At 43.3% G+C, this 15,724-nt stretch overlaps 1 protein-coding gene and 1 pseudogene across 2 annotated transcripts in view; one reads left to right on the top strand and one right to left on the bottom strand.

Annotated features, from left to right (window-relative positions):
• EEFSEC (eukaryotic elongation factor, selenocysteine-tRNA specific) overlaps positions 1-15,724 on the top strand; it is a 315,808-nt gene that overhangs the window by 148,188 nt on the left and 151,896 nt on the right. The window lies entirely within an intron of this gene.
• On the bottom strand, positions 4,526-5,251 carry LOC118831078 (annotated as a pseudogene).

Raw genomic sequence — 15,724 nt, 5'->3', positions numbered from 1 at the left:
TTGAGAAACGGGGAAAAACCCTAAGACTTTTGTAACAATTACCCGTAGTCAAGCAAAACAGATTCTCAGGGGAGTGGTCTTTAGGTGATGGCAGCCAACTGAGAGATATACTAGGCAATGAATGAACCAATGAAAGCCATTTATTAAGCACTTAACCATGTGTCAGACACTGTTCTAAGCCCTGGGGAGACACATTAAAAAGTGAGCCAACCTCTGATCTAAAGGAGCTCCCATTCTAATGGTTGGAGACAGCACCTGTAGGAGGTTTTAGCAACAGCAGAGAAAAAAGCCCAGTGGTCCTTACAGTAGCAAGGCAGGTAGTAATGCATCATCTTTAGTGTAATTTCCATTGGAAAAAAAAAAAAACTTGTCTGTTTTCTTGTTGATGCCAAGGACTTTGGTGGCAAGAGCTTTCTTTTCTGGGTCTTTATTTAGTATCTGTGGCTGCTAAAGAAGTAGAAGTTACAGCACATACAGAGGCAGTTGCCAAGTCCCAACTCCAAAAGGATTGTGAGCTGCAAGTAGGGCCAATGGCCTAGGGGGCATTGTTATTCCCAGGATTCTTGGTTGTAGGGTTCCGGATTACTTCCACCAGGGTCAGAGGGCAGTTGTGTTAGAGGTTTGGCATGCTGACTCCAGTCTGTCTTCTTGGTTTGGGGATGCTCCCAAGTAGGGTGGCAGTTGATATTGGGAATGACAGGAATAGTGGCCCCTTCTTCCCAGTAGTTACTCTTAAAGGCTGTAGGGCTGGGTTGGGAGCAGGGCCAATGATGTTCCTTTCACTGTTGGGCTTACCTGTGCTTATTGATGGTAGTTTATTGGCACTGGGCAAAGTAAGCCTTCAAAATATTGATCTGCTGGTTGGGGATCCTTCGCATAGTCCACAAATTCTCTTGTTTCTTGAGAAAATATTTCTAAAATGGAAACATTCTCTCCTCACTTCACCCCCACCCCATTGTTGTGGTTATAGCAAATGTTTGTCTCAAAATAACCACTTTGCTTTGCCAAGTGAAAAGGTTTGAACATTTGGACTTAGTGAGACCTCACAAATATTTTAAAATGTTTTTCTTTGAAATAAAATATTTACAGTTAAAATCTCCATTTTGAAAATGTTTGCACACATCTCTTCTTAGTCCTGCTTCTTCCCATGCATATGTGGCTATTAAAAGAACAAGATTTTTGGGTTTTTTCTACAAATGTTGAATTTTTCTCGTAGAAAGCAAGACAGTCACCCATTCCTGATTGTAGCACTGTAGGTATCAAGGGATGTGAGGGAATCGCCTTTGATCTCTCACACCAAGCAAAAATCTCTTGTCTCAACTTCATCTGTACAGTATGGGATTTAGAGCAAATGACTCTAAAGTTCTTTCTAGTTCAAGATTTTGTGACTGGATGGGAGAGGTTTAACATATAGGAGGCAGGAACTGACACAGTCTTCCAGGATAGAAAGGGAGAGAGGTCAGTTCCAGTAGAAACAGCAGAGATGTGGTATGTTAGGGAAAGGGTCAGGTACTGGGGGTGATTGTGAATTAAAAAGGGCTGGAACAAAGAGAGCTTCTCTTGGGAATTAGTATTTTTTGATGACTTCTGAAACCTCTCTCTTAGATTGCTGGGCTTTGAAAGCAAGTAGTAAATGTTGACCACACCAAGTACTGGCCTGGGGTTCTTTGTTTCTTTTGGTGATGCTCGGGGTATTTCATTTAAGAGAAGACTTTACATGTTACCTTCCACTGAGCTGTTGCCAGAACGAACATAAACGTAGCACACAAATAGGTACTTATACTTGCTTTCTAGCCCTCTAAAATCTTTACGAGAACATGCATCAAGGGCTTCCTCCACAGAAGCCTGGGGATGGAGACTGGACCTGCAATTTCACTGGGATAGGGAACTCTTAGGTGAGAAAACTTCTTTTCCCAATGCAGGTCACCACCTTTTCTGTACCCTATAGTTTTACAGTTGCCTAGAGCACTGAAAGGTTAAGTGATTTGCCTATAATCATGCGTGGGATGTGTCAGATGGGACTTGAACCCAAATCATCCTGGTCTGGAGGCTTGCTGTCCATCTGCTGTGCCACAGACCTTTCCATGAAAGCTTAAGGAGGGAAAAGCCAGTTTTATGTAGGAGACCGTACCTTTATAGTCACATAACTGATTGAGAGATGCAAAGAATCTGTTGTTTGCCCATTTCAAGAGAGCAAAGAAGCAACCTTGAAGACTTCTCTTTAGACAAGTCTTTGTTTTTAGGTTTATTTGTTTGTTTGGTTTTTCTCAAAGAGCAAAATCATACAGGGCTCCCTTGAAGATGCAACTAGAGAGATACCTTTGGTCTAAGTACTGAACCATCAGGTACATCTAGCATGGTGCCAAAGTTCTTTGGCATCATCATTTTGTTGTTCTTTCCTAAGACTCAAGCCAGAGAAGCCTTTACTATTAGTGGTGAGGTTTTCCAAAAGCTCTTAGAATGCTTTGTTTGGCTTTTAAAGCCTATCATAACTTGTCCCCTCCCTGCCTTTCCATGCTTCTTTCATCTTACACCCCACCATGTACTCTTCTGTCCACCCACTTCCCCTCCTGATTCTCAGCATTTTTGCTTGTCCCCCATGCCTGCAACATTCTCTTTGTTTTCCTAGGTTCCCTGCGTTCCCTCAGGTACTAGCTAAAATCCCATGATCTACAGAGTGTCCCTGCCCCCTTCAATTCCATTGCCTTCCTTCTGAGATTATCTTCAGTTTCTCCTGTCCATATCTTGCTTGTACAGAGCTATCTGCATGTTGTCTCCCCGGCTAGACTGTCAGCTCTATCTCCACCCTCCCCGCCCCGCCCCCTTTTTTTTTTTGCATTTTTAGAGCTTAGCATAGTAGCTGGCACATGATAGGAGCTTAGTAAACGCTTTTTGTCTTGTTTGGAGATAACACTGTATTATAGGGTGATGTCTTGTCTTGTGGTTAGCATGCTGGACTTGGAGTCAGCAAGGCCTGGCCCGAATCCTAACCTTGACACTTAATAGCTGTGGGGCTCTGGGCAGGTAAACCTTTCTGATCCTCGATTTCCTTGTCTGTAAAACAGATATAATACCTGCAGTCTTTATGTCACCGGGTGGTTGTGAGACTCAGATGAGATAGTATATGTAAAACTTTTAAAACTTGAAAACACTAGATAAATGACAGAAAGCTAGCATAGTATAGTGGACAGAGAGCTGGCCTCCAAGCCAGGAAGTCAGGTGTCAGGTGATACCATGTGTAACTTTGGGCACATCACTTAACCTCTCAGTACTTGAGGCAATTTTGAGACTAGTGCCTACCGGCTTTGGTATAGGGAGGTTCCTCACCTGAGCGTTTCCTATACCACTGCAGTAACAAGTATGGTCCCCATCCCCATGTCAGTAATATTGGTACGTCTTGTTACTTGAATGAACCCAGAAACACTAAAAACTCTCATCAGTGATGTCCACAGTAACGTGAAAGAGATCAGTACAACCATTCATGCAGGAAAAACAAATGTTTGAGAAATGGTTATTGCCCAGATTATTACCTGCAGCTGGAGTGGTAACCTCTTGGATAAATTCATTAGTAACATTGTATCTTGGACAAGTACTGAGAATGGATAATGATCTGGATGCAGGATTGAGTGCAAGGAGATGAAACTGGATTGCATTTGGCACAATGCACAGCGCTTTCAATGTTCTCAATAGCATACCACTGCAGAAATCCGTCTCTTTAGCATTAATGTTCTTCTGCCGATTGTATATGGCTGCAAATCTACAGCACCAAGATTTCAGACAAGTTGAAGTGACAGATAAACCAAAGGACAAGAGAAAGCCATGTAGACTTAAGTGGGTACCAGCAACAACCCAGGTTGTGTGTTGACTAGAAGTAAGACTGAGGATACAGAGGGACAGATGGACTGATCCCCTGGGACTCTGGTCCTCTAGGAAGGAGTTATGGGAAAACATGAACAGAAGTCATGCAGCATGAAATGTGGAGGGTTTTGGTTTGTATGGGTAGAGGAGGGGCCGATGGAGATGATAAGATCATGACTCCATTAAAGTATAATTAGACATAGACATACAAGGTGGTCTGCCTTCTGACTTGAAGCAATCTTGTGAGGGTGTGTGTGTGTGGGGTGGGGTTAAAAGATAAATCAAAAGGAAATGTTATAATGGTATTTATTAATGAACAAACAGTGCTTGCAAGCCTTACATGTGGTAGATGAATAATAAATATCTCTTAAAATCTGGTTAGAGTCACCATGTTTTTTAACATTTTATTTACCTCTTTTCTAACATTTTTACCTTGTTTTACCCCTAATGCTCACATAGTTGTGACATAGCCATCGTTTCGTAGCTCGTAAATGGCAGGTCTAAGATATACAATGGGCTCTTCTATTTCTACATCCAGGGTTTTTATTTTCTCAAAAAATGAAACAAAAACCCCTAGTCAGTTGTTTCTTCACATTAAATATGGAAAAGGGACTCTTTTTTTTTTCCTGAAGTTTATTATGAACCAAACTCAAAATCAGTAAAACAGCTATTTACAACTTTCCAGGTGGCAAACAAGGAAAGAACGTCTGAGGAAGTCGTACAGGATCCCTGGAGGTGGAGGACCTCTCATTCCTGGAGGAGGGGGTCTCCTGCCAGGAGGGGGCATCCCCATTGGAGGGCCCATGGGAGGTCTCATTCCAGGTGGGGGAGCCATCATGCCTGGAGGAGGTGCTCCTTGGCCCATTGGTGGGGGAGGTCCCCCTCGGCCTGGAGGATATTGTGTTGTGGCCCCTGCAGTACAGGCTGTGACCACAGCAGCTGCAGCAGCAACAGTTCCTCTTCCCTGTGGATTCATCACCTGTTGGGATGGCCCTCCTACCCCTCGGACAGGCCCCGCTAGCCCTGCAGGAGCCTGGGGCATTGGGATGCCGGCAGGTATGCCTCTCCCTGCTGCCCTGCCAATCCCAGGACCTCCTGCAGCTCTGGCCAGTGGCACTCGGGCAATACCAGTATCTTTGGGAGGTGGACCCTCCATGGTCATTGAGACTAGGTTCTCCCCACGTAGCAGCACAAGGCCCAGAATTCACTTATCTTCCCTTTCTGCTTGTTTTGAGTTCTTCGGCTTGATCTTCTTGAACTCATCACAGTCACACAGGATCAGGTTCATGCGCTTGTCAAAGGCCTTGAAGGTGCCGATGAAGATGCAGCTGTCCTGCAGGATGCACCTCATCCTGTAATCGATGTGCTGCAGCATCTTGCTGCTCTTGCCCACCATCACGGTGGCGGCTGGGATGGCCAGGAAAAGGGACTGTTAATAGCCATTTCCGTACTTGGGTAGTCTTCACAACTTCTGACCTCATTATCCAGTGTAGCACTGATATGATTTTTAGTTCAGACTCGGACATCAAGAAGCAATATACATCTGTCAGTTTGGTTCTTTCTTTTTTATTGTGAGCTTCACAGTTATGAATAAACACAAGTATTTCAACACATCGGACTTGGTACAGAGACAAGAGGATTTTATAAGAAACTATGAACTTCCACTATGCATTTTTAAAGAAATGTGTATCATTATATTTCAGATATGTAATTTAACAAAATAATAACATTTCTCTGTCTCCTATGCTTTAAAATTTTCTTCTGTGCATTTAACAGATGTTTATTGATTCTTTCATATCCATCACTGTGCACTTAACCTCCCCTCTGTTCTCTCATCAAAACTTTCCTTTATAACAAATAGGTGTAGTTTAGCAAAACAAATCAGCACCTGGGCCTGCGTGTCTGAGAGGGTATCTCTCAGTCTGTACCTCTAGTCCTTACCTGAGAGTCGAATACACGTGGAGTTCAGCTAGCTGTAGACATGTTAGCTGGGTTGGCAGCTTTGACTTAACATCTTCAGATAGCTAAGTGACCAAAGTCACTTTTATTTGCACAATTCTGCTAAGTTGACGGAGTTTCATGCAATGCTCCTTCATTATTAGACATTCTAGGTGGGTGCGATCTGTCTTTTGAGACGCATCCTAGTAATGAGTATTGGGCTTCACCCCTTTCGTGAACCAGCCTCTTGAACAGAGTAGGAAAATGCCTGTGGCTATTTTTAAAGTTTTTTTCTGAAAAGAGTCCTTGAATAAAGTGATTTCAACTTTGTTATATCATAAGTATTTCAAAAAGGCAAGTGCCAGGCATCTAAAAATGAATGCCAGACCCTCTTGTTATCTAAAAATTGGCCAGTCAGCAAATTTATTAAGTGCCTACTTTGTGCCAGGTACTGTGCTAAGTGCCAGAGTACAGAGAAAGGCGAAAGACAGTCCCTATTCTCGAGGAGTTTATAGTCTAACAAAGAACTCAATATGATAACATCTATGTACAAATAAAATATAGATAGGAGAAATTGGAAGTAATCCATGGAAAGAAGGTACTGAAATGAAAGAGGATTGGAATTTTACCTGGGACTTTAGGAAATCCAAGAGGCAGAGATAATAAGAAAGAGAATTTCAGATATAGAGGACAGCCAGTGAAGACATCCAGCTTTGGGAGATGGAATATCTTGTGCAAGAAATAGTTAAGAAGCCAGTGTCACTTGATGGCAAAGTACATGGTGGGGTATAAGATATGAGAAGACTGGAAGGGTGTGTGGGGGTGGGGGACAGGTTGAAGGGCTTTGAATGCCAAACAGAGAATTTTATATTTCGTACTGGAGGTGATAGAGAGCCACTGGACATTATTTGTTTGAGGGACTAGGGTGCCATGGTCTGAGCTGTGCTTTAGAAGGTCACTTTGGCAGCTGAGTGGAGGATGAGTTAGAGCCAGAAGAGACTTGTGGCGGGGGGACCAGCAAACAGGCTTTTGCAATAGTGCAGGTGTCAAGGGATGAGGACCTAAACCAAGGTGGTAGCAGTGTCAGAGGAGAGAAGGAGGTGTATAGAGAGATGTTACAAAGGTAAAACTGACAGGACTTGGCAACAGATTCGATATGGGGGTTGAGAAGTAGTAGTAAGGAATGGAGGATGAAACTTAGGTTTTGAGCCTGGGTGGCTGGAGGATAGTGGAGCCTTCTACAGTAGTAGGGAAGTTAGGAAAAGGAGGAGGTTTAGGGGGAGAGACAGAAAGTTATTAAGTTCAGTTTCAGATATATTGGATTTAAGTTGTCTACGGGACATCCTGCTCAAGATGTCTGCTAGGTGGGTGATACAAAACTGGAGGTGAGCAGAGAGCTTCAGGCTGGATGATAGATTGAAGAATCATCAGCATAGAGATGATACCAGAGTCTGTGGGAGCTGATGAGACCACCAAGTGAAATTGTATATGAAGAGAAGAGAACCCAGGACAGAACCCTGTGGGACAGCCACAGTTAGGAGGCATGGCTTGGATAAAGATCCAGCAAAGGAGACCGAGAAGAAATGGTCAGAAAGGGCAGAAGAGAACTAGGAGAGGGGGGTAGCCCAAAAGTCTAGAGAGAAGAGAGGAGTGAAAGTCGAGATGATGATAGCCATTTATCAGGGATGTTACAAAGAGGCTTCTTTTTCAGGTATGTGTTGGACTAGATCGCTGCTGGGCTCTCTTCCAGCCTGAGAGTCTGTGATCACTAACAGTGTTTTCCAGTTGTCACAGTTCTTTTTCTTTTGCTTTGAATGGCTGTTTACATTAGTGTATGTTGCTAATATTTTGGTCAAGAATGAACAAGACTAACTAGATCCAAGAACCCTGTCGTCCTTGTCCCTCACTAGCAGTGTGGGGGACACTGTTCTGGACCTCAGTTGGCTCAACCGTCATATGAAGAAATTAGACTAGATGACCCAAGGTCCCCCTTCATCTGTGACATGTGGTGATTTCATGATACGCTGTGATAATAGACACTCTCTGCGTACCAGTGTGAGTGACATGGCGGGCCGGGGGTTGATATAGATGCTCCGAGCTCTCCTGCTGATGCAGCATCTTTCTTGGCAAATGCTTGTGCTTGTTGTTTATGTGCAGCTGGAATGGACTTGGCCTGGTCATGATCTTTTTCCCCCTTTAAAAATGTAGTCAGCTATGGATTAAAGGTAAACAAGGGAAATGAACAATGGGAAACCCTTCACTGAGCCTATTGACTCCCAGAACAGTTTGTGCTTCTCCTTGGCAGTGCAGAGAAAGTGCCACCTTTGTAACCACAGTCATTCCCTTTGGTGGCTGAATGCCTCTTTCCTGCCCTAGTTTAGGAGAGGGTAGGGGATACTGTGGCCAATATGCCTTCTCTCTGGGCACCTTTCCAGCCGGGTCTCTGGGCAGTTTTTAGCAGCAGAAGAACAAGTTCAAACTGACCACCTGTTTGTAGTTTTCATAATTTTCAATTTGGCATTTTGATCAGTCCATTTTTGGTAAAGGAAGTGCATCCATATTTCATAACAGGAAACCCCTTTTGTGATCTTTTCTTCAAGGCATTTCTCTCTCTCTCTCTCTCTCTCTCTCTCTCTTTTTCATCTTGGCAAAACATGGACATAAGATCTTGTACAACATCTTATTAAAAGTTCAGCATAATTTATTGCCATTGGTTTGTTTACAAAATAAATAATACCAGACTTCATAATGTGGCCTTTAAACAATTGCTTCTCCCTCCTCCCTCCTCCTCTCTAGGGTCTGGGATAGGGGAGGGAACGTGGAGAAGTAGCAAAGTGTATGAGAAATCATGTGTTACATACTTATTTCCTGGCAAGAATGAAACTTTTAACTATAGAGACTCCAGTTCAGTCATAGAGCAGAAAGTTGCTAATTGATATGTGGCAGAAAAATAGCATGAACTAGACTGAACCCAGAACCATGGACTCTGAAGAAGCATCCTTAGAAATGATTCATTCAGCCTCCCATCTCCCTCGTTTTATGGAATCGGGCAGTCAGTCAGCAAGCATTTGTTAAGTCCTTACTATGTGTCAAGCACGACTCACTGGGTAGTTCACATTGGATGCTCTGTCAGCATCTCCAACTCAGTCTGTCTGAAACTGAGCTCATTGTCTTTCTCTCCAGATCACCTTCTTTCTCACTTCCCTGCTGCGGAAGGCACCACCGCCTTTCTAGTCATCCAGGTTCCTGCCTTTGGTGTCTTTCTTGACTCTTCACTCTTGCCCATCCCACATAGATAATGACCACGTCTTGTCATTTCTAGCTTCACCACGTTTCCTAAATCCTAAATCCCCCCCTCGCCCCCCCCAGTTCATGACCTCACCTCCTCTGGCCTAGATTACTGTAATAGCCTCCTATCTGGTTTCTTCCGTCTCAGGTCTCCTCCTGCTTCAGTCCGTCCAATCCACAGCCACCAGTGACTGCTGTCTCACACTTCCATTCAGTGTTGCACACTCCCATGTTTCCTTGTTTTGTCCAAGATCAAAGATGATGATGGTAATTAGCATTTATATAGCAAAGTGCTTTGTCTGTGTAACCTCATTTGATCCCCATTACAGCCCCACTTTTCAGATGAGAAAACAGGACTGAGAGAGCTTTTTGCGAGCTGGTCCCCTCTTCACCCTTCCAGTCCTCTTCTTCATTGCTGTCCTGCACGCTCGCAGATCAGCCAGATTGGTGGGCTCGCTGTTCCTTGCCCATCTGCGCTGCCATGCTTGGCAGGCTCTCCCTCTGCCCCTGCTCCATCCCTTAGAATCCCTGGCTTCCTGTTGGCTTCATCTCCAGTGCCACGTCCTGCCAAGGACTGCTCCTTGGCCCCCTAGCTGCTGGTGCCTCCTCTGCACGGCTCTGCCATTGAAATAGAAGCTCCTTGAAGCTTGGATAATTTCCCTTTTGTCTTTGTTTCCATAGAACTTCATGAAGTGCCTCACAGACAGCAAGTACTCAATACATCGCTGTTACTTGGTGGATCGAGTGCACTTGTCATACTGTTCCTTTTGCTCTACGTATTGCGTATCCGGCTTATCCTTACCAGATTTCAGGCTTCTTGGGGGCAGGGGACTGGGTCTTACTGAATCTTTCTCTAATCCTGGAAGGGAAGTGCCTCAAACACACCTCCTCCCCTATGTGTGGATGGGCCACAGGGCTCGGTGTAGGGCGGGACCAGGGTCTTATCTGCCTGCCCTGCCACTACATGTGTCCCTCTCCCCATGCCCTCTTCACCTCTCACTTTGCCATTGCTGCCATGGAAGGCACGAGGTTGCCTTGAACGAGGCTCTCTGCTTTTGCTGTCACTCCTGTCCTCCTCATACGCGTACACATCTGCACCATCTCATCTGGATCCCTCTCTACTCTGTCCTATACTATTGTGCCTTCTGCTCCTTTCGTTAGATGTGTGTTCTGCCCCCGGAAGTTACTTTGCTATATTTTGTTTCTGATTTTCTCTTTATTTGTCCTTTTCCTCTAATAGAATTAAAGCTCCTTGAGGACAAGCCTTGTTTCAGCTCTGTCTTTGAATTGTCACCTCCTGGCACAGTGTCTGACACTTAGGTGGCATCTGACCTTTGATATTTGTTTGCTGAGTTGACCAGGAGCTTCATGGAGGTGGTAGAGTTTGAAATATGGATAAGATAGGCACAACACCGTCATTATTCACGTATGGATGTTGACTAGAGTTAGGAACTCATCCTATCATTTGGCTTACTTGAATGGACTCCAGACTGCTTGGTGTAGAAGACATACTGTAACTGATTTTTATGCATTGAATTCAACAAATAATTCTAGAGTTATGTTCTGGTTACTGTGCCAGGCTCTGGGGATAAAAAACTGAAACAAGCCATGGTCCTCACTTTCAAATGCTTGCAAACTAAACGAGAGTAACACAAATACACAAGTACGTGTAGTGTAAGTAATAGTATAGATGCAGAAGAGAGAGCTGGATAAAGGAATGCAAAAGTCAAGATCTGTGCTAAGTGGGGGAGACAATACCTGAGGGCTGGGCTTATGGTGAGGCCTGGTGGTCCTCTCGCTTGGCAGACGTAATAGAATTGGGGCAGCTAGGTAGTGCAGTGAGTAGAGCACTGGCCCTGGAGTCAGGAGGACCTGAGTTCAAATCCAGCCTCATACACTTGACACACTTACTAGCTGTGTGACTGACCTTGGGCAGGTCACTTAACCCCAATTGCCCTGCCCCCCCCCTTCCAAAAAAAAAAGAAGGAATAAAATTTGTGACTCCATATCCAAATAGCATGGATGGATTCCAGGTGGCCGGGACTTCTCTGGGAGAGAGCAAAGTGGGAATGGAGAAGGGGAAGGGCACCATCCAGCTATTTCAAAAGGGAGAGTTCAAGGACAGAGTGATCATGTAGCTGGGTAGATCAGGGAAGGCTTCACAAGCTGGGTCGTAAAGGAAGGACAGAATTTTAATGGCCAGAGATGATGGGGGAGGCCATGCTAGGTATGAAGGACCCGTGCAAAACTACCTGACATAAAGGGTTTTCCTTGTTGCATGAAAAGTTTGCCACTTGTCTCGTTTATTCTTTCTACTTGACTGCTTCCATTTATACAGTCACCTTATTTCTCCCACTGCCTTAAGCTGAGCTATTCACTTGCCCCCTTGTGGCCCTCCAGCCTTTATCTCGCCCTCTACCACCTTCTAATATCTGCCAGGATGCTCCCTAGCAGCTGACATTCAATGGTCAGAAGTGGAACCCAGACCTTCTTAAGGCCCTTATTTGCTTTTCCAAATTCCCCCGGCATCTGGTATCAGGGCCATTTGAAAAGCAGCGTTGTGTGTTGGCTAACGGGCCAGACTCAGAACCAGGAAGACTGGGTTCGTATCTCACCTTTGACGTGTCCCGGCTCTGTGACCATGAGCAAATCTTTTCTTCTGCCAGTACTCTTGAAGGGGATAGGCAAAGACAAGTTGTTGATTATCAGAGGGGGTTTTCCACACTGGATGAAAACACAGGTTCAGACCAAAATAGCACAACAAAATCCAGTTATTCCAGATCATCGGCATTGTTTGAGGTTTGCAGAAAATATCATTTAGATGAATGTTATTTTAAAACAGTTTTCCTTTTTGCCCTCTGTCCTGTCTCCAACTCATATTTATGATAGTTGCAAATACAATCATCATTGAACATTTTGCTCTGTGTAGCCATCATGTGGTATAATTGGCAAGAACCCTGCAGTTGGGATGAGAGGACCAAGGTCTGAGTAATTCTCAATCTGTTTGACATTCAAAGCCCTTTGGGTTGTTTTCAGTATCTCTTCCCAGACTCCTTTCATGTTACTTCCCCTCATCTACAACACAATCCATGCAAACTTGACGGCCAAGTCAAACCACCACCACTTCTACTACCACTTCCCCTTAGACCCTGGTGGAAATAGTTTAGTCAGAGCTCAGGAGCGTAGGGAATCATCCCTCAGACCACCCCAGATCGTGGAGCCATGACTGAGGAGAAAGACCCACCTTACTCCTTACCACCTGCAGCAGCTGCTAACTTATTGCCACCCATAGGCATAGGAACTCATCTCCCCAGTACTGCTGCTCCTACTTCCAGCTCAGCGATTATCCAGGGTAACAACTCCTTGAAGAAGAGGAAGATTTTGGGAGTCTTTGGATCTCCAGGGCCTGCAATGGGCACAGAGCCTAGCACTATGTTGTTGTAGTTGAGGTGTTTTCCAGTTGCGTCCCACTCTTCATGACCCTATTTGAGGTTTCTCGGCAAAGATACTGGAGTAGTTTGCTATTCATTTTACAGATGAGGAAAATGAGGCAAACGGGGCTAAGTGACTTGCCCAGGTTCACACAGCTAATAAGTATCTGAGGCCATATTTGAACTCCTAGAGTAGTCTTCCGGACCCCAGACCCAGCACTCATCTCCTGAACCACCTGTCTGCCCAAGTAATAGCACTAAGTAGTTGTTTCTTAACTGAATTGAATTAGAATCTCTGTTCTGTTACTTCTGCCCTTTGATTGTTCCAGGTTTGAGGAGGTTGGACTAGAGGATCTTTTCCATGATAAATTCTGTGAGCCAGTGAGATAACAGTGCATCCATCTCCTGTGTATCGCCTCACATTAGGCTGGAGTTTGGATGCGGTGGGAATAATTTCACTCCTGAAATTCATTAAAGTAGAATTATACTTTCCTTTTAAAAATCTTTTTGCCACTTAATGGTATTTTATTTCTTTTAATTACATGTAAAATAGTTTTCAGCAGTCATTTTTATAAGATTTTGAGTTCCAAATTTTTTTCCCTCCTCCCTTCCCCAAAACAGCAAACAATCTGATATAGGATATACATGTACAATCATATCAAAGATATTTCCACGTTAGTCATGTTGTGAAGGAAGAATCAGAACAAAAGGGGAAAACCACAAGAAAGAAAAAACAAAAATAAGTGAAAGTCATCTGCTTTGATCTGCATTCAGACTCCACAGTTCTTTCTCTGGATATGGATGTCATTTTCCATTATGAGTCTTTTGGAATTGTCTTAGATCAGGGCTCTCAAAAATGCAGCCTGCAGCCCACCTACAAGCATAGAAACTTACATAAATGCTTTACTAAACGAAGCCGAGCTACTGCAGAGCTCCCACTAAAATGGCAAATCAAAATGTATTGTCTACCGTTTCAGTAAAAACCTAAGGTTGGACAGCCCTGTCTTAGATCGTTGTATTGCTGAGAAGAGCTAAGTCTATCATAGTTGATTATCGCCCAGTGTTACGGTGTACAATGTTCTCCTCGTTCTGCTCACTTCATTCAGCATCAGTTCATATACGTCTTTCCAGGTTTTTCTGAAATCTACCTGCTCATCATTTCTTACAGCACAGTACTATTCCTTTATATTCATATATCACAACTTGCTCACCCATTCCCCAGTTGTTGGGCATCCCCTCAGTTTCCAGTTCTTTGCCAACACAAAAAAAGAGCTACTATAAATATTTTTGTACATGTGGGTCCTTTTCCATTTTTTTGTGATCTCTTTGTGATACAGATATATTAGTGGTATTGCTGGATCAAAGGGTAAGAATTATACTTTTCAAGCCAATTTATTGTATGTAGCCAAATTTCCTTAATTGAAATGTCAGAAAATTTTAATTTCTAGTAATTTAGATGACTAAAAGTTTACATTTGCTTTTTTAATTGTGCAAATTAATATTATAAATAAGTTTGCTTGAGAATATTTAAAATATTTAAGAGAACAAAAATGTTTCTAAGAATTCTCAAGTCTTTCTTAAGTACTTATGTGCTATCAATTGATATGCTCATTACAAGTCACTGTTATGATAATAATGAATATTTCTCACAATAGCCCTGGGAAGCAGCTAAATGAAATATTGGTTTCCTCATTTCACAGATGAAGGAACTAAGGCACAGAAGTGACTTGTCCATGAGTTGCAGAGCTAGGAAGTGGAATTGGTCTTGAACCCACATCTTCTTACACTAGTTCCAAGGTTCTCTTGTTAGGCCATGGTACCCTTTCCATGAAGGACCTTTTGTTAGCTCTCATGTTGTTGTCCTCATCACCATCAACAATGTAACGCTGGAAGGAAACCTGGAGATCGTCTGGTGTAGCTCCTCATTTTATACACAAGGGAACTGAGGCCCAGTGACATGAAGCAGCTTACGCGGTTGATATTCAAACTCAGGTTCTTGTGCTTCAGATCCAGCCCCTTTCCGGCTTATAATGAGAGAGAGAGACAGACAGAGAGAAAGAGTATGTGTTTGTAATGTTTGAAGTTAATAAAACTATATATATACATATATGTATATCTTTTAAAGTACTCCGTAATTCAGACTGACACTTCCCCACCCCCTTGAGGTTTTAACTATCTCCTTGCAACACTAAATTATATAGGGCAGATGTTTAATCCCCTTTTGAGAGACTTGAGGGTTCAGAGACGGAGAGTTTAAGTGATCTTAGCAGTTTTGTGAAATTACACAGTTTTCTAGCATAGGACTCATTCTTCTATTAGCTTTTTGAAACAAATATACTACATAAATCCAAAGTGTGATTGATTGTGTTCTTTTGCTTTCATGTTGGGGCAGGATTCTTAGTTATAGCTAGTCATAGATTTCATCTGGTCATCTTCTCTGGGTATTATAATAGGGATCATTGCATATTGGAAAGATCATTTACTGAGAAGTTGAGGACCTACAGTGTAGCCTTAGCTGTGCCACTGATTTGCCCTGTGGCCTTGAGCAAATTACTTCTTTTTGCCTCAGTTTCCTCATCTGTAGAATGAAGGGGTTGGACTCAGTCTGAGGTTTCGTCCATCTCTAGATTTCTGTACAACTATGATTTTGGAAACGTGGTGAATTTTTGTGCCCGTGTCAAGAGCAATAGCAGGGTGCTTCCGGTAGGTCAGTAATTTGCAAAGATGAATCTCGCTGTCACTCCTCTTCAGGACCTTTGGGACCAAGTCATTTACTGGAGTCACACTGGACATATCTTGAACATTTTCCCTCTTGCAAATTGACGTCATGCCAACACAAGGGTTTTGGTCTCTAGTATTGACCTTCATGTCTTTCATACAGTGTTACCAAAAGTCATAGCCTTGTCAGTGATAATCGCTTCCTTGAGCTTTTCTCCAGCTAAACCCTCAATATTGGGATGTATAGAGTTAGCAATGTGAAAGTTTTCTGTGGATTCTGTGGAAAATTTCAGGCTATGCATGTACCCTGGGATCTTTGGTAGCAAGAGTTTTCAAGCATTTATATTGCTACACTGCTTATGAGATTTCCTTCTCGAGCAACCCTCGGAACAAGTATTGGTCATGTTATTTGATCATTGCAGGTATCTGAATATTTCCTTGATTATTCAGACTATATGCATGTTCCTGTGGTCGTGCATGCACACGTAACC

Source organism: Trichosurus vulpecula, chromosome 9 (assembly GCF_011100635.1).
Source record: "Trichosurus vulpecula isolate mTriVul1 chromosome 9, mTriVul1.pri, whole genome shotgun sequence".
NCBI classification, from domain to species: domain Eukaryota; kingdom Metazoa; phylum Chordata; class Mammalia; order Diprotodontia; family Phalangeridae; genus Trichosurus; species Trichosurus vulpecula.
The sequence above is the reverse complement of the archived record's forward strand: the minus strand, read 5'-3'. Positions and strand labels throughout refer to the sequence as shown.